Source organism: Melozone crissalis, unplaced genomic scaffold (assembly GCF_028551555.1).
Source record: "Melozone crissalis strain CALT ecotype California unplaced genomic scaffold, PUWL_Pcris_2 ptg000021l_1, whole genome shotgun sequence".
Lineage (NCBI taxonomy): Eukaryota > Metazoa > Chordata > Aves > Passeriformes > Passerellidae > Melozone > Melozone crissalis.
This window is the reverse complement of record NW_026535799.1, coordinates 4,881,314-4,907,864: the sequence shown is the minus strand read 5'-3', so window position 1 is coordinate 4,907,864 and position 26,551 is coordinate 4,881,314. Positions and strand designations below refer to the sequence as shown.

The window sequence follows — 26,551 nt, the reverse complement described above, 5'->3', positions numbered from 1 at the left end:
ACCTTTGATCTTGCCCATTTTAACAATCTGCAGAAAAGATGAGGGATTTGAAAGGGATCTTAAAAGCAAATAAAGCCCAAGTGGGACTGCAAACTTTGCACCCACAGGGGGAAGAAGAAATTAAGATTTAAAAGAAATGTATTGTTATGTTGATGAATGAAATGCAATTCATTACTGACAGGTAGAAAATATGAGGTTGCTTTGTGATGAAACTGCAATGATACAGAGAGAAACTAATGCCAGATGTCAGCACAAGATAACTGAGATGATGGCACTGATGGAAAAGCACAAGGTCAGAGATTTTCCTGCTTGCTGTGGTTTGCAATGTGTGATACCATGTCAATACCATGTTTATAACTTGTGACACCACGTTAATGACCTTTCAAAAGCAGAAACAGGCCTGAGTCCGGGAAAAGGAAGCTGAACACATGCTGGACTTTGCATCATCTAAAATCACATTCATTTGAAGATTATGAACACATTCCTATGGGCAGATAAATTCCATTCATCTAAACTTCTGGGATTTTTAGATTTTTTTCAATTCAGGCTTCCTTTGATACCATGTGAATATTTTTCAGTATCAGTTTGGTTCTTTCTCTGAGATTACTTAGTGACTGTCAGCAGTTTAGCCTGACACATTTTAGTTTACCTTTCTATTCCTCTATTTTGCAATATCTTTAGCAGATACATTAATAAAGATTGCCCAGCTGGCTCTTAGTGCTGAGCACATATTGCTGCACAGAAATAAAGCACTCTCTGCCAGTCCACAAAATAATACTTGAATTGAGCATTTCCTGTTTTACAGTTTCTGCAGAAGCATCAATGAACCTTTTCTTTATGAATCTTAAGAGCCTGGTTTGAAAAATGATGTTTTAAGACTGGATAACTCTGTAATTGTAACATTTAGTCACATGTTTTGAGTTTGTTGTTGGTTTGGTTTTTTTACCACAGAATGAATATGATAAAATGGTTGAAGAAAAAGATGCAGAGTTAAAAGTATATAAAATGAAACAGCAAAAGCAGTTCTCATCAGAATGAGCCCTGGTAAGGAGCACTTTCCAATGGTCAGTAATTCAGTGAAGGGGCTGATGTCCTTGTGTAGGGGTTTTATACTGGCTAAGTGCAGGCACACACAAAAAAAAATTCACTCATTTTTCTGTGCTGTAGTTGAGAAGAGGAGGGGAAAGAAAAATTCAAGTTGAGATAAAGATTAGGAGAAAAACACTTTGAGGGTAAAGCAGATTCAAACTTAAGTGGTATCCAAAAAATTATTACTAATAGAATTAAAAGTGAGTAATGAGAATTAAAATAAACCTTTAAAACACCTTTTTTCCCAATCCCTCCCTCTTGCCCACCCACAGCACAGAGAGACAAAAGATGTGATCTTCAGTCAGTTTGTGACTTCTCAAAATCTTTTTTCAGTTTGCTTAGAGAATTCCTTTTCCTGCTGTGCTCTGGGGTCTTTCCCACCAGAGACATTCTCTGAGAACTTTTCCAGTGTGGTTTGAATTTTTACCAGTAGCAGTCCCACCCAACCTGCTGCAACAGATCTTATTCTGGGCGCTAAAAACTCAAAATGTTTCTAAAAATAAATTGGAGTGGCAGAGTGCTTGTGTCTGCTCTTCCAGATAGTGTGTCATGTTCTGACTCCCCACTTTGAATAGGAAACTTTTGTTTTAAATATTTAGATTGTGCCCCCTCACCCCTCTTCTCCCAAGGGTTTTAAGGTATTACCTTGAACACTTCTGATCAAGTACCTGTTTCTTACAGTGCTTCAGTCGTTGTTAAACAAGCTAAAACAAAGCTTCAAGTATAGTGCTGAAAAGCAAATAGAATTATCTTGTGTATCTAATGAGTGTCCCTGTTAATTACTGTCTCACTTGGGACTGTTTTCCTTTTTCTGGGCTGTGCATAGTTAACCCTGTTCTTTATTTAATGGTTGGTAGGAAGATGAGCTGTCATGTTTGAAAAGGGAACTGTCCTCCCTTAAGGAACAGCTGAGAGCAGAAATGGAAGAAAAGGTGGAGTTTTTTATTCACTGAGCAGTGGGGGTGAGAGGTGTGGCCTGGGCTTGTGCTGTGGGAGGAGTTGGGTAAGAAATGAAACTGAACAGAAAAACAGTGACTTTGGAATGCTGGGGTTGTGCTAAATCTGGTCATAGATTTGTGTGAACTTTGTAACAGTCTGTGATTATAGATTATATATAAATAAACAAACAACAAAACAAAACTCTTCTTTATTTTAGTTAATTTTAACTAGTTAAGCAAAAAAGTTCCCTAAACTGTAGGATTTTTCAGTGACTTTTAAATGCTGAGGTTGTGCTAAATCTGGTCATATTTTTGTGTGAACTTTGTACAGTCTGTGATTATAGACTGTGCTCTGTAATCACACCAAGAAGATTTTTAACAACTGAATTCAAATCAATATTTCCTTGCTGTCACAAAACTCTTTTGTAGGAGAATCTTGTAAAAGAGCACTCTGGCAGTAAGATTCCGGAAAGTGAAAAGAAGCACAAGGTAACTTTAACTTTTTAATTGCTTTTAGAATTTGGTAGTGTTATATGTGTAAGAATCAATTGAAGTGCCATGAGAATTTATTTGCATTCAGCAAAAGACATTGGAATGCTTTTGACTTAAAATTTTAAATTATAGAAAGTAAAAATTTATGTTCCTGGGATTCCTAAACCTTGTTTAGATCTATACAGTGAATCTATTCATGTAAAAAATAGAAGGTCTCCAAATTATATTCCTAACATTAAAAAAATAAAAATAATAATTAAAAATGCCTCCTTCAGTACAGGAAGCTCCTTGGGCAGTCCAACACTGATATTTTATAACTCCTAACCATGAATTTTTCTTGTTGCATTTTTCTGCCTGTATTTCTTACTTCTCTGTAGATGATTTTTTTCCCCCCTGGGACAAGAAGGGATTTTAAAGGGTCACACCATTCCATGGAGATATTAGCCAGCAGTTTCTGGAAGGGCTCCCAGTGTGTAATTTTTCTTGCTCAGTTGTTGATTTTTTTCTGTCTCTAGAATTGTTTCACTTAGTCTTAAAAGTGTCCATTTTTAAAGGCACTTTTCCTCTATGGAAGAGAAAAAAGCTGATACAGCTGTAAAAATGGTCCAAGTATCAAAGTAGTCCTGACTGCAGAGCTCACCCTTCTTCCCTGCCAGGAGTTCACTTGTGGTTTTCATATTGGAACAATGGAATCCAGCACCATTTTGATGTTATCTGTCAAAAAAAGGACTGCACTGGACTATTCAATGCTTCTCAGTTTCACTTCTAGTGAAAAGACTATTTTAAATAACACCAATCTTGATGTAGCTATCAATCTTTCTCTGAAAGCCTTTTCCTGCAGTTTTGTTTGTTCCCATTTTCTTTGATGTTTGATAGAGTCCAATGCAGTGGCTACAGTTCAGAATAGCCTGAATTTCTGCAGATAAGCATGGAGAACTTAAATACAATGTACCATGAAACTCAGCTCTTCCATAGCTTCCCCTTCATTCTCCTCATTTGGCAACAAAAATAATATAAAATATTATATTTCCACCCCTACCCACTTTGTTTGGGTCTTTGCTCCATGTTTGGATGGAAAGATCAGAGTTCCACCATTTCTGTCAGGTGAATTCTTGGGCACTCAGACTGTAAACTGGGTCCTGTGTTTGGCTTTAGATTCCACACTTAGCCCATAAAATATAATCTAAAACTAGAAACATTTTCTTTCCCAGACATATGTTATAAAGACTCCTCCAGTGGATAAAATGCAGAGTGGAAGAAGCACAAACCTGCCTGCAGGGCAGAGCAGCAGGAAAAAGCAGAAAGTGCTTGTGCAGCTGGACACTCAGTCAGACAGCTCTGAGCACACTGACCTCCTGGTAAGAGCCAGAGAACAAATCATGTGCTGAGCAGCTCTTTGTGCTCACTGCTGGGGCTGAGAATGGAAATAAAGAGTTTGGGCTTCCACATTCAAGCCAATATTTATCTGTATATTTTTAATTTATTGGTTCTTTCTGGAATTGTCATTGCATGTACATAATTAACATTCTTTTTATTGAACTGTTATAATGTTTGATTGAACTGCCTCATAATGACATCTTAATTTTTCTTTTTCAGAGTTTAATATCCTTAGGGGGAAAGAAAAAGTATTTTTAATATAGTGTGACTAAGTAACTTTTAATTTAACTTTTAACTTTTCATTTATTAGAGCATAGTCTCGGAAGAAGAAACGTTTAAAAATTTGTACAAGGATTATCCACATGCTTCACAATTACACTCCACAGCACCAAAAAAGGTATGTTAGCCTTTCCTAAGATTAAACCAAGCAGTTAATCAGATTGTTTACAGAAACTAAAGGATGGCCTTATTTTCCTTCCTAGAGCCCAGCTCCATGCAGTGTGAAATCTCCAGGCTCTGCTCTGAAACTCAAAACCATGAGGAGAATGCGCCAGGCGGGCTGGGCTACGCTCTCCAAAATGGACAGGAAAAGGAAAACTAAAGTTGCTGTAAAGCTCTTTGCTTAAAATGCAGAAATACCCAGTGCCCTGGCATTGCTTGCAGGGTTGTTTTTCTCTCAGAGTTAGTGCTTTGTTGCATTTTTCTGTCATACTGAGTGTGTTTAATACTTCAAAATGTTGTAACAAAAATTGGCCAAATATTAAATTTTGAAATAAACAGAACTACATAGAAAGTTGTTTCAAAGCTGTTTCTGGCATTAGAAATTCTGGTTTTAAAGAACTTCTGTTCTTTTAAATTTGCTCTGTTTTTCTTAACACATAAATACTTAGTGGAAGAAATGTAGCTGTTAAATGAATGTTCTTTTACCTGAAGTCCTCTTGCTTTTTCCTGCATTTTAATGGCTGTTAGACCGGTCTTTTTAGACTGTTTTATTTTCTGTATGTTAAAATGGTTTCAAAATTTCTAAAATTTCAGTAGAATTTTTTGTATTTAAAAAATTTCAGCTTCACAAGGAGTAAAATATGCATGTTATAAGATTGTGTAAACAATGTTAGGATGCCATTAAATTGTTCACCTGAAATATCAAGTATGGGACTATTTGTTGTTGCTTTAAATATTTGAACACAGACAGAAATCACCAACCAGCCTTCCTAGGGACCAGCAGAAGTGCAAGGATAGATTAGAACATCTATTTCAGTATTAATCCTTGATTAATCTTTGTCAGGATCTCTGGCTGGTCAGAGTGACCCTGAGAATAGTTCCAAAGTCTCTTTTCCCAGCCTGGTGCTTGAAGAAGGAGTCAGGGCTCTTCATTTCTCAGTCTCAAGGATGTTTATTTTATCTTATCTATAAAATATATTCTCCTGCTTTGCCGAGGTCCCTCCAGCAGGACAGTTCCAGGCACTCTGCCTCCCCCAGGGCAGTGTTATGTCTTTATACTAAAAACTACATATACAATGTTTACAATTACTTACCTATCACCTACGTTAGACAGTGAGCTTCTACTCTAAACCAATCTGTAAGTGCCAACATCACAGCAGAAGATGGAGGCCAAGAAGAAGAAAGAGAAAGCTGGACACACCTAGTTCCCTCCATCTTGCCTCCTGAACCCCCATACCAAAAACCCTAAAATCTACTTTTCCATCCCGTAATAACTTCACTAATATGCTACCTAAAGTGTTGTGGCTTGCTGATCTTCATACCAGATTGGTAATTTGCTCCATGGGTCATAATCAAAACCACAGAGGCATTTTGGGCTCTGTGCCAGGGTCTCTGAGCCCCCTGGCACGGGTCTTGGCTGCTCCAGACAGCCAGAGGGATGTCCTGGGTCCTGACAAATCTTGGTTTCACAACAATGACAAACCCTGCTTCAGAGCCTAGACATAACAAGAAAACTACAAGTACATCTTAATCCCCGAGCCCTGAGCCCCCTGCCCATCACTGGGGGCTCTGAGGGTTTCTCCCCCTGCCCCAGTGTAGGATTGATGGGGGTGGCACGGTCAGGACGGACGGAGATGAGAGATCACTGCAGCCAGGTCGTGGAACTTGGGGTTTATTGCAGAGGGCCTGGGTGCAGGGCCCTGCTGGGATTTGGGGTTTATTGCAGAGGGCCTGGGTGCAGGGGCCCTGCTGGCATTTGGGGTTTATTGCAGAGGGCCTGGGTGCAGGGCCCTGCTGGGATTTGGGGTTTATTGCAGAGGGCCTGGGTGCACGGCCCTGCTGGGATTTGGGGTTTATTGCAGAGGGCCTGTGTGCAGGGCTCTGCTGGGATTTGGGGTTTATTGCAAAGGGCCTGGGTGCAGGGCCCTGCTTGGAGCTGCAGCCACAGCTCAGAGCAGGCCCAAGAGAAGAGAGGGGTAGAGAGGATGACAGGGTAAGAGAGTAAAAGCATAGGAGAGTAAAAGGGGTAAGAGCATCAAAGGCAAGAGCTGAGACAAGAGGTAAGAGCAAGAGTAAGAGAGGTAAGAGCTAAGAGAGTGAAGTTCCCGTTACAATACAGTAAATCTTCTTCTGTGTTGAATATTCTGATTCTCACTTAAACAATCTAGTACAATATACAAATCCTATAGCATTTCCATACCGCCTATAAGAATCACTACATTACCATCCTGTGCTACATTTTAAACCCTAAAAACTCCTCTTTGGACCCCTTCAGTAGGGGCTGCTCTGACCCTGGGACCTGCCTGCAAGCAGAAGGAATTGTTTCATCAAAAGGGGATTACTTTCAGCGGCCACAGCGTTGTTTTCCCGTTGTTCAGTAACTAAGGGATCTCAAAGCTTGCTTTCATTTCAATCTCGCTTATAGTTTCCATATTCTCAAAATCTTTTGCCAGACAATCATATTTGTAAGGCTTTCCTGTTTCATGTCCCCCAACACCCCAGAGCCGGCGCTGCTGCGGCCGTGGGGCAGAGGGGGTGCGAAAGGGGGATCCGGCCTTGGAGCGGGAGGAAGGGGAGGGAGAGGGGAAGGGGAGGAGCAGGAACAGGAGCAGCACGGAGGGAGCAGCCCGAGGAGGAGCAGCAGCCGGGGAAGGAGCGTTGCGGGGTTCCACGGCGAGCCCGCAGCTCGGCTGGGCCCGGCAGCATCGCATTGCCCCGCGTCCCGCAGGTGAGCGCCGAGGGGAAGCGGCAGCTCCGGGAGGGTTTTTGGGGGGGAGAGGGGGATTTTGCTGGGGTTTGGACCTTGCCGATTCCGGAGTTGTGAAAAGTGTATATTATATGGCTCTATGCAGATATTTACTGTGGGAATCCATAAAATCAGAGGGGTTTGGGAAAGCTGCAAGAGACAGCAGAACTGTGATTGGAGCTAAAGCAGCAGCCATGAGATTGGTCAGCAGAAAAATTATTTAAACTGTAGAAAAAGCAAAGGCAAATAGAACATTGGCCTGTGTATTAATGCTTGTCTGAATAGCTCTCTAAGCTGCAGAAAGTTTATCTAGCAAGATATTAGGAAGGTTAAAGCTTAAGAATGGAGCTCTGTATTGTGTTTTAAGGCTTACAAGCAGGTATTGTATTCGAAATAAGCAAGGATTGTTTTAACCAAAGGTACATGTGCTTATGGTGTGTGAAAAACGCCAATCACTTGTTTTTAAAATTTTAAAAGTTTATAAGTAACAAAAAGGTTCTTAAAATAGTAAGACATTTAGAGTAATAATAATTTGGACAATTTCAATTAGGACAATATGAGACAAGAAATACAAAGAGTTATGGATGTCCGGGTACCTTTTTCTGGGCAGCACGAGCCCGAAAAAGGATCCCGCTAACAGAGGATTAACCCTTAAAAACAATAGGCCATTGCATATTCATACACCTCATAGATGATGCATAAATTCCTTTCAAACACAGGATTCTGTCTGGTCATGGTCAACTTCTTCCTTCCAATCCTAACAGCCCCTTTGAGGCAGGAAGAAGTTCGTTTCTTCTGATAAGAGAGCAATAAATTCTCTTTCTCTGAAAAATTTAGGTGTCCTGTGGCTGCTGTCTTGCTGCAAGTCCTTTCTTTAAAAAAGTATCCGACATAGCATTGTTTCTATTTTAACAATTTTTATAACCTAAAACTATATTTAACATGGTACTTAAGAGAATTAATACAGCATTACTTTCTAACACAACACATATAATATTCATGTTAATATTTGCGAAAAGCCAATCATAAAATGCATGCATTTTTCACTTTTACCATATGCATTTTGATGTATTGATTAATAGTGCTGTATTAACATTTTAATAATAAATGTAGTCTTGTAATTAAAAGGTAACTCTTGTAGTTAAAATAAGAATTATGTTATTGGGTTTTTTTTAAAGAAAGGAATGAGGCACTTGCACCAGATAGCAGCCACAGGACACCTAAATCTTTCAGAGAAAATAATTTATTGCTCTCTTACCAGAAGAAATGGACTTCTCCCTGCCTCTAAGGCACTGTTAGGATTAGAAGGAAGAAGCTGACACTGACCAGCCAGAATCTTGCCTCGAAGGGGCTGTTAGGATTGGAAGGAAGAAGTTGATGGTGACCAGACAGAATCCTGTGTTTGAATGGAATTTATGCATCATGTATGAGGTGTATGAATATGCAACATGCTATTGTTTTTAAGGGTTAATCCTTTGTTAGCGGGAGTCCTTTTCTGGGCTTGTGCTGCCCAGAAAAAGGTACCCGGACGTCCATAACTCTTTCTGTTTGTTGTATCGTATTGTCCTAATTCAAATTGTCCAAATTATTATTACTCAAGTTGTATTACTATTTTTATAATCATTTTATTACTATTAAACTTTTAAAATTTTAAAAAGAAGTGATTGGCGTTTTTCACAGGAGTCGAGTCCCAAATATGTTTCAGTGTCGCTGAGAGAGGTGTTTTTAATTCATTTGATGAGGGGATATTTTTGGATCTCTTAGGAGTGCAAAGGGGAGCAGGGGAAGCGCTGAGTGGCTGGAGTGGAGGGATGCTGGAGAAAGGGGACCCTGGAACACCTGATATAAAATTTCAATAGCCAATCCAAATTTTACTTCTATACCTTTTATTTTAATGCAAGCAAGCAGCGCTGGGTGGCCGGAGAGTCACTGCTCCACTCACAGCACACACAGTTTGGTAAAGTATATATACTGTTTTTAAGCCTAAAAAGCATTTTCCAATGTGCTTGGTTAGTCCAAATTAGCAAATATCAAAAAGCTGGGAGCACCAATTTCATGATCTTTCCAGGTGGTCATTGATTTCTATCCTTGTTGTGGTTGTCTGGAGGGAGGTCTTAGACTGATGTCTGCTACATGATTTTGTCAAGTGCATCAAGTTTTTTATTATACATAAGATTTTAATTGCTTTTTTGCAATATCTCTTAGCTTTACCCCAACTTCCTCTATTTTATTCTAAGCATCAGTCATCTTGCTACCTCATCTCTTTTGCTCTACTATACTTCTTTGATTTTGATGCTTTGTTTGGCTATTTGGTCATAAAGTTTCAAAACTTTTCTTTGTGTCTCTTTTGGACACAGCGGATAGAAGGATTTGCTGATTCCATTGCCAATTGACATGAATCACAAAAACAATTTCCACAGAATCAGGGGAGGATGAGCTCTGAGACCTCCAAAACCCCCTCAGCATGCCTGAGCAGGACCTGGGAGAGGGGGGAAAGCCCGAGACCCCCCAGAGCAGAGCTCTGAGAAGAGGGACCCACATAACCTCAAAGTCAGGACACTGGAAATGGGCAACTCCTAGAAGAGTGTTTTTGGAATTCCTGGTTTTTGGAGGTATTTGTGGCCACCAGACACCCAGTGACTTCTAGAGATGGACTTGGCCAGTGGGACCTTCAAAGCTAATGTCCTGGTTTAGGGCAGTTTTGGGAGAAAAACCTCTAAAGGTGTTTCCTGTAGAAGACCAAAGTCAAGCGGCCCCTCATCCAACTGATTCTGGAAAAGTATTTCCTTTGAGAGAAGTGGAAAAAACTGTTTATTTAACAGGCAAAGCACTCACCAACCCCAAAAATTAACAGTATTAAACAATAAAACTGCTTGCTGCTCCAAGAGATGACAAACTCACAAAGTCCCTCTGTGGGTTGTAGCTTGGCTTGCTCAGTCTCTTATCAGTCTCTTATGAGTCTCTTATGAGTCTCTCTGGTGCTGGAAATGCTGTGGCCCAGCCCCGGTGGGGCACAGGTGTGAGCACCTGGTGCTCTTCTGGGTGTTCAGTACAGAGCAGGTTTAGACAGGTCCAAAGAAAAGGAAAACCAAAAATCACAGTCCAGGGAACTTCTCTTCCTCTGCTAGCTAAAACTAACTAAAAGCAAAGGAGGGCTCTGTCCCGCTGTCTGTCCGTCCACAGACAACAGAGGAGCCGGAATGTGGAGGAGTGAGAGAGGTTCTGAAAACAAACTCCATGCTTCTTCTTCCTCCATCTTTGTTCTCAGAACCAGCCTTAAAGGTGCAAAGCTTATTTCAGACAAATGGGGATATGAGCATCATAAATTTGCCCATTATCCCTGGGACCCACAAAAGACCCTCAGGCTGTGTAAGCAGGACCCAGGAGAGAGGGAATTCCCAGGACCCATGGGCCCCCCAGCAGCTCTGAGAATAGGGACCCCATAACCCCAAAGTGAGGACACTGGAAACAGAGAACTCCTGGGAGGGGTTTTTGGACTCCTTGATTTTGAAGATATTTCTGGCCACCCGGTGACTTCTAGAGATGGACTTGATCAGTGGGACCTTCGAAGGCAATGCACTCACATCTTGTTTTTTCCGCAAACCAGGATTTCCCATTCCCAAACCTTATCTGGATAGAGAAGAAGGCTGCGAGGAAGCCGAAGATGCCCCAGGACACCCAGGCAGGTGAGGAGGACATTGCTTCCCCTTTCCCCCTCTCTCCGGCTCCATCTCCCAGCCCAACACGGCCCCCGGCTGCAGGACTGATGCTGCTGATGCTGTCCAGCCAGGGATGCACTGGGGGGATCTCCTTCCCCTTCCCTGTGGCACAGATGCAAATCTCATCCTCTCTTTGTCCTTCCTCCCCCAGAGCAGGAGCTGAGGATGGAGACCAGGGAGGGCAAATCCCCATGGCAGAACATCGTGGCAGAGGCCACTTTGAGAGGCTACAGGGCACAGGAGTGCAATGGGGAGGAAAAGCCCTGGAGATCCCACAGGAGGAGGGGCTGCAAACCCAGCCCAGGATGCTCTGAGGAGGAAGGACCCAGCCTGTGCCAGGAAGGCAGGTGGAGCTCTGGCCAGAGCTCTGAGGTGGTGGTCTATGAGCAGCTTGATGATGGCAAGAAGCCCCACCAGTGCTTGGAATGTGGGAAGAGTTTCCCCACGAGCTACCACCTGATCATCCACTAGAGGATGCACACCGGGGAACGCCCCATGAGTGTGGGGAATGTGGGAAGAGCTTCAGGTTCAGCTCCCACCTGATCATCCACCAGAGGATCCACACCAATGAACGGCCCTATCAATGTGGAGAATGTGGGAAAGGCTTCAGGAGGAGCTCCAGCCTGAAACTCCACCAGATGATCCACACTGGGATACGACCCTTTGTGTGTGGAGAATGTGGGAACGGCTTCCGTGACAGCTCTCGCCTGATCATCCACCAGACAGTGCACACTGGGGAATGCCCCTACACGTGCTCAGTGTGTGGGAAGAGTTTCATCGAGAACTCCAGCCTGATTATGCACCAGAGGATCCACACTGGGGAGAGGCCCTACAAGTGCAGGGAATGTAGGAAAAGCTTTAGGCAGAGCTGCCATCTGAATGCCCACCAGAGGATCCACACTGGGGAGAGGCCCTACAAGTGCAGGGAATGTGGGAAAAGCTTTAGGCAGAGCTGCCATCTGAATGCCCACCAGAGGATCCACACTGGGGAGAGGCCCTACAAGTGCAGGGAATGTGGGAAGAGCTTCAGAAGGAGCAGTGGGCTGATTCTGTACCAGAGGATCCACTCCAGGGAGAGGCCTTACAAGTGTGGAGAATGTGGGAAGAGCTTCAGCTAGAACTCCAGCCTGATTGCCCACCAGAGGATCTGCGCTGGGGACAGGCCCTATGAGTGTTCTGAGTGTGGGGAGAGGTTTTTCAGAGCCAATACTGTCTCCTCAGGCATCAGCAGATTCACACAGAATAGAGGCCCTTCTGCTGCCCTGACTGCAGGAAGGGCTTTAAGAAAAACTCCACCTTTGTCACCCACCAGCAGATCCACACTGGGGAGAGGCCCTGACAGTGTCCTAAGTGTGGGAAGAGCTTCTCCCAGAACTCTGCTGTGACCCAACACCAAGGGAGGCAGCAGTAAGGGATGCCCTACAAGTGCCCTGTGTGCAGGAAGAGTGTCGCCTTGATTTTTTTATGATTTTCTAAGCCTTCTGATGTTTACATTCTTGTAGCAAACTTTCTCACACACTTTCTGTAAATAACTTATTGTTTTGCATTCTTTTTTAGAAGAAAAATTTGATGGACTGTTGGTTTGTCCAGTGTCATTGGAGAGGTGGCACTTTCACCCTCCAATCCAGTCACTTTTAGAAAACTCTAAATGTTGGAGTCAGAAAATAAACTTCCCTTTTCTCCCCCTTGAGAGCAGCAGTGTGTGCGCTCGTGTTGTTTTGTGTCCTACAGTGACAGGAAGAGCTTTGAGCGCTGCTTCAACTCCATCCCCCGTTGGGGACCCCCACTGGATGGTCCACAGTGACCCTCGCTGGGCAGAGACTTGGTCATCCATGGTCCTGGTGATCCATGTTGGGAAGACACCTGGCTGGTGGTCTCCACATCTTCCTGGCTTCCCTTGGGCACTTGGACACAGCCAGAGAAAAATCCATTGGGATGCAAACTGACATCAGAATTTCATAGGGGACAGGACATTTTTTTTACTTTTGACACCAAAAAGTCTGACCTTTGGCATCCAATCATTGCTTCGGGTGGCATCCAGGAATTCCAAATGGTGTTGGAGGTCTTTTCCAACCTGAATCATTCCATGATTCTAATTCTGTCTGGCCCACCAGCATCTTCCACAGCCAAATGGTGATGGACTGGGGCAAAAAACCAGGATTTTGGAGACAATGGAGTGGAAATCCCTCTTTTAAAACAGGTCATTTCTACCCACCCAAGCACATGGATCCTCAGCCAGCATGGACACGTAAATGCTTTTATTTTGGCCTTTATTTTCTCTCATTTTTCTTTGCCCTTCACCCAACATTGGGGTAAATATAAAGACATTTAAATATCACACGGATGGTGACATTGTGGGACATGGGTGGGGACATGTTGGAGATGGGGATGGGGACAAGGACATGGATGTGAACATGGCTGTGGATGGCGATATTGGGCATGGGGGGGTGTCACAGATAGAGATGGCGACATGGGGCTCTATGGCCATGGATGAGGACATGGGGGACATGGCCATGGATGGCGACACAAGTGGCCTAGGGGACAAGTCCATGGGTTGACATGTCCATGCCATGAGGTGTCCCATGGCCAAGGACAACACATCCCCACCACCACCATGATACTGTCCCTTTCATGCTACCATTTATTCCCTGCTCTTCCCCTGGATGTGACACCCGCCTTGTGGGATGTCCCCATGTCCTGGTGACCCGTGTCACTCAGGCCACTCCCACCAGTGGCTCCAGCAGCAGCCAGAGCCCATCCTTGGCACGCAGGATCAGCTCGGGCTGGCGGCACGGGGGTGACGTCACGTTGTCCCTCCGCAGCACCAACTGGGACAGTGTCAATGCCACTACCACCTTCATCTCAGCCATGGCAAAGCTCTGCCCGATGCAGTTCCTGCCACCACGTCCCCACTGTCACTGTCATCCCACTGTGAACCCAGCCAGGGACAGGGGTGGCACTTGGGGACACTCCTGTCCCCACTCCAGCACATACCTGGGGCCAGCAGAGAAGGGGATGAAGGACGGCGGGGACTGTCCCTTACTGTTCTCCGGACAGCCTCAGAGGATTGAACACCTGGGGTGACACTGACACAGTCACACTGAGGGGACACAGCTGTCACCACTGTGGTGGCAGGGATACATGGAGGCCCTGAGAACAGTTAATAACAAGTCAATAACAGGATAAGAAAAACAAGTATTAGTCTCAACAAGAAAACCACAGGTATTGGCAACAAAGAGGAGTTGGTGTGTAATCTACAACCAATGATGAGCTCGGGTTTTGTAATATGTATAAGCTTAATTAACACCACTATAAAAGAGTGTAAGCTAGATCAATAAATCGGAGTTCGATGCTGATCAATTAGGATGTGGTCGACTCCCTTCGCTTCCTCAAATGGTGACACCCGATCGTGATACAGCAACGCACCACGGAGGAGTGAAGACACGCTCAGGTCCTGAGAAGCAGGCGGGACGGCAGAAAATGCGGAGAACAGAAAAAAAAAGCGGATAAAAAAGAAGCTGAGACGCCTCGTGCCTCGGGTGTCGTACAGGCGAGCCCGACTGATACGTGCTGCACGGACCTTGAAGAGGCTGCAACAGCACTGACGATTTTAGGTATGAAAAGGCAAGCAGCATATGATTTATTTACTGCCTTTTTACAAAAAAGGCAGGTTAAGGGGATAGATTTGCAAAAGGATTTACCAGGGCTTTTGGCTTATGGCTACGATAGGGGAATTTTTATTAAGCCCCATACAGTTCACGAGTTAACGGAGTGGCGTAAATTCCGTGATTTATTATGGGAGGCTACTTTAGAGGGCAATAAAACTGCCAAGAAGTTAGGTAAATTATGGCGGGTCATTCGCAATGAATTACTGCAGTTTCAGGCTGAGAAAGAGGCTGCCCAGCAGGCTAGCGCCGCTGATGGGTGTAATAAAGATTACGACCAGGACAGGGGATACGATCAGGATAGGGGATTACCAGTAGCCCCTGCAATGAGGACGGTCTTATTACCTGCTTCGCCGCCCTCTTCTGCTTTAAGCCAGGCTACACAGAGCACTTCTGAGGCTTCCACACCCCCTGAACAACACAAACTATGGCCAAGACCACCCGATAATCTCCCGAAAATCAATGAGCCGATCCCTGGGGCGGAAAATGACCTAGCGGGGGCTATTGCAAGGGAGCGGAGATTGGCCTGGGCTGCGCTTGCCAGAGACGCTATTAAAAAGGGGGATGGGGAGCTTATCAGTGCTGCTACCCAGCTGGCTTGTCCTGTTGTATTCAATCCGCAAGAGGGAGGGGGCATGCAGGCTACTATTACAGCTCTTGATTGGAAATTGCTGTCTCAGCTGAGGTCTACTGTTAGTCAGTTTGGAGTGAAAAGTGAGCCAGCCAAACAGATGTTAGATTATATTTTTGATGCCAGTCTTCTTCTTTTGGTGAATGATTGTCATGAGATAGATAAATTGATCTTTACTCAGCCTCAGCAATTGTTATTCAATGCTCATTGGCAAGGGCTTGTAAATGAATGCATAGCACAGTTAGGGCTAGGCTTACAAGAACAGGCAAAGACCTCTCAAAATCAGGTGTTATCTGCTCTTGGACCTCTTCAAACATCAGCAGCACTGCCTTCAACGCCTAGTTGGTGCCAGAACTGCAGTGACCACGCACCAACAGAAGTTGTCGCTGCAGCGTCAGCACCCTCTCCTGTCTCCAACCCGACACCACAGGGAGCCTCGGCTTGGAACCGGCAGCCGCCGTAGAAGTTATGCTGATGACCCTGCACCCACGGAAGATCCCGACAGGGATTCACGGACCTATTGTTAATCTGCGTTGGGATTATTTGTTTTGCCTGGCGTCATTGATGTGGACTATATGTTATGGTGCATACTCTTTTCCCACCACTCCAAATTAACAAAGGACTGAGAATTGCTCAGCTGGTGCCACTTGAGCCAAATGACTAAGGGACTACAGACTGTGAAAGGACAAGAGAGGGGGGAAAATGGTTTTGAATCCACCGGAGGACTTACCTTACTGGCTTTGAACCTTTCTGAGACACCCAAGAAAAGGGTGGAAGTGGAATTTCAAGGACAGAAAGGATCATTTTCAGGCTTGTTGGACACTGGAGTCGATTCCAGCAGTATTAGCCCTAGCCGTTCGCCTCCTCTCTGGGTTCGCATGAATGAAAAACAGCTAACAGCTTTCCTTTTCACTGGTCCAATTACCACCTACCGTGCAATGCCTGATAAGGAAGACATTATGGCTCAGTTGGGGGTGGTTTTAACCCTTTGGGGTAAAAGCCATTGCTTGGACTGTGACTGAGGAACCTTGTGACATATGCTGTAGAGATATTAGATGTGCTTTTAATGCTTCTGCTTATTTTACCTTGTATTTTTAATTATATTCAAAATATGGTCAGTAGAATGATAGAAAAAACCTGGCAGACTAACCTCCTTGCGCAAAAAAGAAAAACGGGGAATTTGTTGGAGAATTTTGCTCAGACGTGGCTTGAAGGAAAAAAGGCCATGAACATATACAGCTGGTTAAAAAATAAAAGGCAGCTGTACGCAGCAAGTTCTCAGGCTTTTCCCTTAACAACAGTAAACACCATGTCCTTGAGGAAGTGATGAGAAAAAACATGGTGGAAAACATGGAGGCCTTGAGAACAGTTAATAACAAGTTAATAACAGGATAAGAAAAACAAGTATTAGTCTCAACAAGAAGACCACAGGTATTGGCAACAAAGAGGGGTTGGTGTGTAATCTGCAACCAATGATGTGCTCGGGTTTTGTAATATGTATAAGCTTAATTAACACCACTATAAAAGAGTGTAAGCTAGATCAATAAATCGGAGTTCGATGCTGATCAGTTAGGATATGGTCGACTCCCTTTGCTTCCTCAAGGGACACCTCATAGGGTGGCCCTACCTCAGGCTCGGGCCAGAGGTCTGGGCTGTGGTGGGTCCCGTAGATGCTCATCAGGCAGATGACCCCTGGTGGGATGGGAATGGCCACTTTAGGGACAGCAGATGAGGGTGGGTGGTGACACTGGGGACACCCTGTCATACCCTTGGGGATGACATGGCCATCACGCTGGGGGATGTCCTCGGTGCAGCGCTGGGACACAGCAGTGACAGGATTGGCGTTTTATACATCCTGTGACCTCCCTGTCCGTGGGATGTTGTGTCAGACACTGCGTGAAAAACGCCAATCACTTGTTTTTCAAAACTTTAGAAGTTTAATAGTAATAAAATGGTTATAAAAATAGCAATATTACTAGAGTAATAAAAATTTGGACAATTAGGATTTAGGACAATATGAGACAATAAAAACAAAGAGTTACAGACGGTCCAGGTACCTTTTTCTGGTACCCATTCAGCACCACAGCCAGATGTGCTTCCACAAACAAAGGCATTGCACAGTTTTTTCCACCAAGATGCTTGAGCTTTACAACAGCAATTTCAGCTGTCAAACACAGAGGTTTGTAATATTGTTAGCATCTGTGCTGTCAAGGTCACGCTGCACCATTGCAGATAAGAGTGAACCCTCATGGACTGTGTGCTTTGCAAATCTGGCAAATTGATGTCACACACATCCCTGATTTTGGCCATTTAAAACACACCCGTGTCTCAATTGGCACCTTTTCCTCAGCAATATGGGCTACAGTACACACTGGGAAAAGGGGACTGGGTGCCATGGTACACTGGCAATCAGCTTTTGCAGCCTTGGGCAGTCCTCAAACCATCAAAACTGATAAAGGGCCTGCTACACTTCCCAGGAAACCAGGCAATTTCTACAGCTCTGGGGTGTATCACACCAAACCAGCATCCCTCATTTACCAGCTGGACAAGCAATAGTGGAAAGAGCACATGGTGCCTGAAAAGGTATAGTTAATAAACAAAAGGGAGGTATGTGGTGAGACCCCACAAAGTAGAATAGCTAAAGCTCTATACACATTAAATCACTTAACAGTCTTAGGAAAATCCCAGAACCCAGTTATGCTAAATCACTTCTTATCAATGCAATCGTGTGATGTTCAGCTGCCCAAATCCAAGGGAATGGCACGAGACCTCCTTACCAATACATGGGGGGGTCCCTGGGATCTCATTACCTGGGCTTGGGGACATTCATGTGTTCCAACAGACAGTGGGACACATTGGGTACCTGCCAGATGCATCCAGCCTGCACTGCATCCTGACAGCACCTCCTGATAAACCCTCAGCAGACACAGAGCCGTGTGATCAGTGATTGGTGACAACCTCATGGAAATCTGGGACTGCAGTTCACATAAAGATTCATCTGTTTACAAATTATTCCCCTGTTTACAAACTGTTTTCCTTGTCTACAGATTGTTTCCTAGTTTTTGTGTTTGCTTTTCTTTCTTTAATAAGGGTTGAATGATTCTTGTTGTTACAGACTGTTTTATTTTCTTCAAGGCTTAAATGGTTTGTTGTTTTTACAAATAAGTTGCAATCTGTAACCTATAAGCCTAATGCCTGGGGCATATTTACCTGAGCTCTCCCCTAGCAGTTCCTGGACATAAATGCTGCAGCTATAATGCAAATCAAAATTTATAGAAAAGAAAGGGTGAGATGTTGGTGTCACCTTGCCAGCCCCTGGGCTCAGTGACAAGAGCTTTGGCCAATTTGATCTCTCATAAGCGTGCAGGCATCTCAGTGGCTCAGGACCCAAAGGGGTGCGGAGTTCAAACCAGTGACAGCATCCAGACCAGGCCTTTCAAATGCTCTATATAAAGGAGGCAGTGGAAAACAAAACCCTCTCTTGCCACACAAACATCAGGGTGAGTGGTGTCTGTCTCCTGTGCCCCTCACCCTCCACATGTCACCTAACACAGAGGCAGATCCAGCTCTGGATCACCTCCATGCAGGTGAATCCTGGTGTGTGATCCATGCTGGAATCTCATGGATCCTCTCATTCTGCAGAAACAGGCAGAGAAACCAATTGCGTGACCACAGGTACAGAGGGGAATCTGTGCGGGATTCCAGAAGGGATATAGGGCAGGATTCCAGACCAGGGCATGATTCCAGATCAGGATCAGGTAGAATTCTAAAGTGTATCTGGGCTGGATTCCAGAGCAGGATCAGGTGGGATGGATGGGGCAGCATTGGAGTGGGATTCCAGAACAGGATTGAGGGGATTCCAAAACAGATCAGGTGGTGTTGGTGGAGCAGGATTGGGGTACAAGGGATGCAGTAGCATCTGGTGGGATCCTTGCTCTCTGTGGGCTCTTCAGCCAGATCCAACCCATGGCGACAGAGACAGGGTGACACCAACTCTTACTCTCATCACCAGCTGAATGATCCATGGTGCAGGTCCAACCCCTTCCCTCTCCCTGCAGAAAGCCACAAATTGCTGGCAGAGCTCATCCTGCTGTTCCCACTCATCACACAGCAGCCCTTCCCAACAGACTGACTTCCTGTTTTCCCATGTTTTAAACACAAGAATTACAGTTGTTCAAAATGTTTTATTTCTCATGTATAAATACCCTGGTTTGGGCAATAAATCTCAGTCCCATCCTCCAGTGCCCAGCACTTCCTCTCAGGGAATGAGGAATAGAAAAGGGGACATTGGGAACTGGGATAAAGACACTGGGGATGGGGACACTGGGAAAGGACTGGGGACACCAGGAGCTTGGAGTGAGCACAGCAGGAGTGAGATGAGGACGTGACACCCATGCCCAGATCCATTCCTTGGGATTGATTTCCCACCCTGTGCCCCATGTCCAGGAGCACACATGGGGACCAGGGATCATGGGGACGTGGTGGATACAGGGGATACACACACATCCAGGGAATGGGCAGACCTGGGGGACACAGTGGGGACATGGGGGACACAGGGAGTTGGGATCCTGAGGATGTGGGGAGAAGGGATTCACAGGACACTGTGACTGGGGACACCAGGAGCTGGCTGGTGACACAAACACCGGGAATGGGGACACTGGGGCTGATTCCCTTTTATTCCCTGCCAGATACAGCCCCCTTCTCGCTGCCCATCCCGGGGCCCTCGGGCTGCCCGGTGCTGCCTCCTCCAACGAGCAGGCGGCTGTAGGCGCCGCGGCATTCCCGCAGCTCCGCTGGTGTTCCCGTCTCCATCACGGCCCCGCGCTCCAGCAGCACCAGGCAATCGGCCCCGTCCAGCACCCGCGGCCGGTGGGACACGACCAGCACAGTGCGCACCCAGCGCTGTGCCTGCAGCCAGAGAATGCTCTCATCCCAACCCGTCCAGCTCAGAGAACACTCATCCCAACCCATCCAGCTCATCCCAACCCATCCAGCTCAGAGAACACTCATCCCAACCCATCCAGCTCAGAGAACGCTCATCCCAACCCATCCAGCTCATCCCAACCCATCCAGCTCAGAGAATGCTCATCCCAACCCATCCAGCTCAGAGAACACTCATCCCAACCCATCCAGCTCATCCCAAACCATCCAGCTCAGAGAACTCCCATCCCAACCCATCCAGCTCAGAGAACCCTCATCTCAACCCATCCAGCTAGGAGAACACTCATCCCAACCCATCCAGCTCAGAGAACGCTCATCCCAACCCATCCAGCTCAGAGAACGCTCATGCCAAACCATCCAATCAGAGAACCCTCATGCCAGCCCATCCAACTCAGTCCTACCCTGTCCCACCTGATCCCACCCAGTCCCAACCAACCAATCCCACCCCACTCTCAGTCGCACCCTAATCCTATCACCCTGTTCTTACCATCCCATCTCCCTGTTCTCCATCCCATCCCCATGCCCACTATGCCATCCTGCCCACACTATCCCCATTCCCACTGTCCCATCCCATCCTACTCCTACCACTCCAACCCTTCCCATTGCACTCCATCTCTGTCCTCATCCCAGCATTCCCATCCCCTTCATTCCCACCCCACCCTATCGTATCTCCTTGTCTTCATCCTTTGATTCTACTTTCCTGCCATCCTACACCCCTGGTCTCTATCCCATCCTACTATCCTGTCCTATTTCTCCACCTCGTTGACTCACACCACCCCATCCAATCCCTGTCTTCATCACATCATTCCCACTCCATGCCAATCATTATCCCTTATTGCCACCACCTCATCCCACCATCCCATTCCAGCCATCCCATCATACCCCATTTTCACCAACTGCACCCCTATCCACACCAACCCCCTCCATCCCACCCCACTCACTGCTCCATCATATCCATCATCCAGCGCCTCGTCGAGGATGAGCACGGCCGGACACTGGAGCAGAGCCCGGGCCAGGGCCACACGGTGCCGCTCCCCCGCCGCCAGCCGCCCCCCGTGCTCCCCCACCTCTGTGGGAGCGACCACAGGGGATCAGTGGGGTGCAGCCCTGGAGTTCTCCCCTCTGCTCCCACCCCCCACACTCCCCCACCTCTGCGGGGGGACCCTGGGATCAGTGGGATCCCAGCACGAGAGGTTCCCCCCCTTTCCCCTACCCCCCACACTCCCTCACCACTGTGTGAGCAATCCCATGGGATCAGTGGGATCTGACCTGCGTGAGCAATCCCATGGGATCAGTGGGATGTGACCTCAGGGATCCCCCGCACACCCCACCATGTGCCACCCACTCCGCTCTCCCATCACTGCCAGAGGATCCTGGGATCAGGGGGATGTGCCCCAGGGGTGCCCCATCCATCCCCCTGGCTCTCACCAGTGTCCCAGCCCTGCTCCAGCCCCTGGATGAACTCCATGGCTCCAGCAGCAGTGGCGGCCTCCCGCAGCTCTGACTCTTTGCAGTGCTCCAGCCCCAGCAGGATGTTCTCACGGATCGTTCCAGAAAACAGGACGGGATCCTGCTCCACCAGCACCACCTGCCCCAGCCCCAAGCCCTATGACGCTGTCTTGGCTCCTGGTGTCCCAACCCCTGTTCCATGACCCCATCCCACCTTGGTGTCCCCATAGTGTCCATCCCTGATCCCATTCTCCCCATCTGTGTCCCCAGTGTCCCCACCCCTGACTTCCCACTTTTCCCATCCCCATTCCTGTCATCCCCATCCCATTTCCCAATGCTCCTATCCCATTTCTTGTTGTCCCCACCCTATTCCTGATGTCCCCATCCTCTTCCCAGTATCCCCATTTCTGCTCCCATGCTCCTGTGGTCCCAGTTCCATTTCATTGTTTGTTGCAGACATCTTTTATGGAAAATCCTTTCCTTAGGATTTTTCCTCCTGAGAAGCTGACAGGCCTCAGGAACAAAATGTAAACATTGATTATCTGCTACTGTGGAATGCAACAGGTGCATCTGTGATGGGCCCATGTTGGATGTTTGTAATTAATGGCAAATCACAACCCAGCTGGTGCAGACAGAAAACCAAGCCACAAGCCTTTGTTATCATTCTTTCCTATTCTATTCTTAGCTAGCCTTCTGATGAAATCTTTTCTTCTGTTCCTTTAGTATACTTTTAATGTAATATATATATCATAAAATAATAAATCAAGCCTTCTGAAGCATGGAGTCAAATCCTTGTCTCTTCCCTCATCCAAAAACCCCTGTGAACACCATCACAATTGTCCCCTGACCCCTGTCCCCATTTTCCCCATTCCATGCCCAGTGTTCCCAGTGTCTCTGCTGTCCCACCTTGCGGTGCAGGTACTGGTGTTCATACTCTGGCAGCGGGATCCCATCCAGCAGCACCGTCCCGCTGCCAGGATCCCGCAGCCGCTCCAGCAGCGCCATGGCCGTGCTCTTCCCGCTGCCATTGGGCCCCGCCAGCGCCGTCACCTCCCCAGAGCGCACCTCGAAGCTCACGTCCTGTGGGATGGGGACAGGTGTGAGAGTCTGTCTGAAATATTCCTCATCTGCCTCACCATCATCATTGGGGGACCACTGAAGAGTCCCCACTGTCTAAAATCTCTGGTTCTGAAGGAGAAAGTCACATGTCAACAAGGCCCCGAGACCTGAGAGCATTGTTAAGCTGTTGTCCACAGGTGTATTTACTATATGCTACACTGAGCCAAATGAGAAGAAGAAGGGGGCACCTTGCCTTTTTGCAACAGTAGCCTTGGAAGCTGTCCCCTCTTTGCCTGGCTGGACTTCTCCTGAGTTTTGGGTGGTCCCCCACAAAAGACCCCTCACTCGTCTTACAACTGCCATGACAGACGGACTGAGATGTAAGAAGCCTCTCCATCAAAGACCAAGACATGAAACCCCCATGTGAAAAGGCCCCCCACACTCTTTCCAAGGACTGGGACTGAGACCCCCAACCTGGGAGTGATGTGTAGGGGAGGCAAGCTAACCAAAGCAAGATGGATGTTGCAAGTGTGAGCAGTGGACCACGAAAACAATGGCTCACGCCCACTGCTGAACATGGACTGTGTGTACCCCTTTTCCAAACATTATTCTTTCCTCCCTGAAGATACAATAAACTACCTTTGACTCGGTTGCAAAATCCATTCCCCTTCCCCCATCAAAAAAGAGTATAATTGGGGTCCAGATGGACTGCAACCCTGAGATCTCCCCGACGTAACAGGCGGATCCTCGACTGGACTGGACCAAAGGATTTTGTCTCTGCATTTGGTAGCTATATCCCCCTCCTTCTCTCTCTCTCTTTTCTAGCTCTATCTTTTTCTCTCCCTTAATCCCTCTATTGCATTTTGTTGTGGTCATTCAATAAAGCTGCATTTGTTTTATTACTGCAAACCTCCTGTGCTGTGTTGGTTTTTTTGCACCCTGAGATCAATCCATGAACTATCAAGAAACCCGTTTGTAAGGACGGATTGTGACAGCAGGTGATGCCAAAATTCCCACTCCTGGGAAACCCCACCTCCCCCCAGACCCACCTTCAGCACAGGGTGCTCTGGATTTCCAGGATATGTGAAGGAGACCTGAAAAGTGACATGGCCCTGAAGCTCAGGGGGCTCCCGCGTCCCCCCGACATTCCCTGCAGGTTTCCGATCCAGGTATTCCCAGATCCTCTATCCAGCAGCTGCATTGGTCAGGAATTCATTGAAGCCATAGAGCAGCACCTGGGGAGAAGGAAGGGGGTGGCACCGGGATGGACAGAAGCACAGTCGGATGGACAAACACGTGCATTCCATGGGATCACCTGGATATGGCTACCAACTCTGTCCTGGTACAGCAGGAAGGTGATGAGGACCCCAGGAGTGATGGATCCGTCACGGAGCTGCTGGTGGCTCCTGAAGAGCACCATGACCTGGATGGCCAGTTTGATCACCTGTAGGTGGGACAGGGATATTGCTGCCCCCAACCCACTCCTGGTGTCCCCATTCCATCTGCCCCCAACCCACTCTTGGTGTCCCCATTCTGCCTGTCCCCATCCCACTCCTTTGTGTCTTTATCTCTGTTCCTGGTGGCCTCATCTCTGTTCCTGGTGTCCTCATTCCAGTTCTGGTGTCTCCATCTCACTCTTGATGTCCCTATTCCTGATCCTGATGTGTCACAGACATATTTTCTGAAAAATCTTTTCACCAGGATTTTTCTCCAGAGAAGCTGAGAGGCCTCAGAAACTAAATGTAAACAATAATGATCTGCTGCTGTGGAATGAAGCAGGTGCATCTTTGATTGGTCTCATGTGGTTGTTTTTACTTGATGATCAATCACAGGTCCAGCTGTGTCAGACTCTCTGGTGAGTCACAAGATTTTATTATTCATTCCTTTCTAGCTTTCTAATGTCTCCTTTCTCTTTCTTTAGTACATAATTTTCTTTTAATATAATATATATCATAAAATAATAAATCAGCTTTCTGAAACATGAAGTCAAGAATTTTGTCTCTTTTCTCATCCTGGGCACCTGCAAACACCACCACACTGATGTTCCCAACCTTTATCCCAGTGTCCCCATCCTGTTTCTAATGTCACCATTCCCATTCCTCCTGCCATGCCTGTTCCTGAACTCAATGTCCCTGTTCTGTTGTCCCCATTCCTGGTGTCCCCATTGTACTCTGAGTGCCCCCATCTCAGCCGCTGGTTTCCCATTCCTGGTCCCAGTGTTCCCGTTCCCAGTGTCCTCATCCCTGACCCTGGCATCCCCCATTCTCTGCTGTTCCCATTCCCAGTCCCCCCTGACCCTGTAGACAAGGACGAAGATTGCCAGCTCCAGCTCTATCTGCTCCTTCAGCCTCAGCTCCTTGGCCAGGTTACATCTGTGCTGCTCCTCCTCCTCCTCCTCTGCTGAAAAGGTTCGGATGGTCTCAATGGGGGCAACAGATTCCTGCACCCCTGCAGCTGTGCGGGCAGATGCTTCCAGCATGGATTGCTGAAGGGCCTGTGGCAGCAACAGGGGATCTCCAACTTTCCCAGGTCACCTTCCTGACCCACCATCCACATCCCATCCCACCACACCCACTGCATCCCCACTATTGCATTCCTGCCATCCCACGCCCTTCTCTCTCACCCTCACCATTCCCATCCATTCTCCTAATCCCACCATCCCCATCCCCACTGTCTCATCCCATAACTACCACCTTATCTCATCCTTCTCTTCTCATCCACACCAGTCCCATCTCGACCATTTTGTTCTATCCTCATGTCAGCACTCCCACCATCTCACTCCCCTGGTCTTTATCCCCTTTCATCCCACCATTTATCGTCCTCCTTTCCATTCTCCATCCCATCCCCATCATCCCATTCCCCTCGTCTTCATCCCCTTTCATCCCACCATTTCCACCTCCATCGTCCTCCTTTCCATTCTCCATCCCATCCCGTCCCATCCCCACCATCCCATTCCCCTAGCCTCCATCCCAGCTCCACCATTCCCACCTTTCTTCAGTCCCCTCCCACTCTTTCCCTCCTACTCCTGACCTGTTTGCGGGTGCTCTGGATGCGGCGGGTGGCGATTCCAAGGGGCACCTCCAGCAGTGCCAGCAGTGCCAGCCCCGGTGCCAGCCCCACCATGAACCCCCCCACCACCAGGGCCATCACCAGGCTCCGCAGCAGCTGATTGGCTCCACTCGGTGCTGCCCTGCACACCCGTGGCACTTCCATGGAAAACTGAGCCAGGAGCTCAGATGCAGGGTGGGAAAAGAGGTTGGGATCGTGGTGGGTGAGACCATGATCCCATCATGGATGATCCCATTTGGGATGGGAATGATGTAATGGGGAGCAGTGGGATGGGATGATGGGAATGGCTGTGGAGATGGTCAGGGTGGAATGGGGCGGGACAGGGGAAATGGGATGGTGGGAAAGGAAATGGTGGGATGGGGTGATGGGATGGTGTGAGGCAGCTGGGGATACGCAACAGGGTGGAGGCACGGGAGTGAGAATAATGGGGACAGAACAGTGGCTAGAATGGGAAAGTGGGATGGGGACAGGATGGAACACTGGAGTAGAATGAAGCCAGGAAGATGGCATAGGATGGAATTGGATGGGATGGTGGGAATGGGAATGATGGGGATGGAGTCGTGGGATGGGATAACAGACAGATGGGATGGGATGGGATGGGATGGGATCAATGGGATGGGATCAATGGGATGGGATGGTGGGAATGGGATGGGATGGGATGGGATCAATGGGATGGGATCAATGGGATGGGATGGGATGGGATCAATGGGATGGCATGGTGGGAATGGGATGGGATGGGATGGGATGGAATCGATGGGATGGGATGGTGGGAATGGGATGGGATGGGATGGGATGGGATGGGGAGGGATGGGATGGGATGGAATCAATGGGATGGGATGGTGGGAATGGGATGGGATGGAATCAATGGGATGGGATGGGATCAATGGAATGGGATCAATGGAATGGGATCAATGGGATGGGATTAATGGGATGGG

General features: G+C 47.1%; 1 pseudogene; it reads right to left on the bottom strand.

Annotated features, from left to right (window-relative positions):
• Positions 1–26,551, bottom strand: part of LOC128937681 (antigen peptide transporter 2-like) — a 59,060-nt pseudogene that overhangs the window by 30,231 nt on the left and 2,278 nt on the right.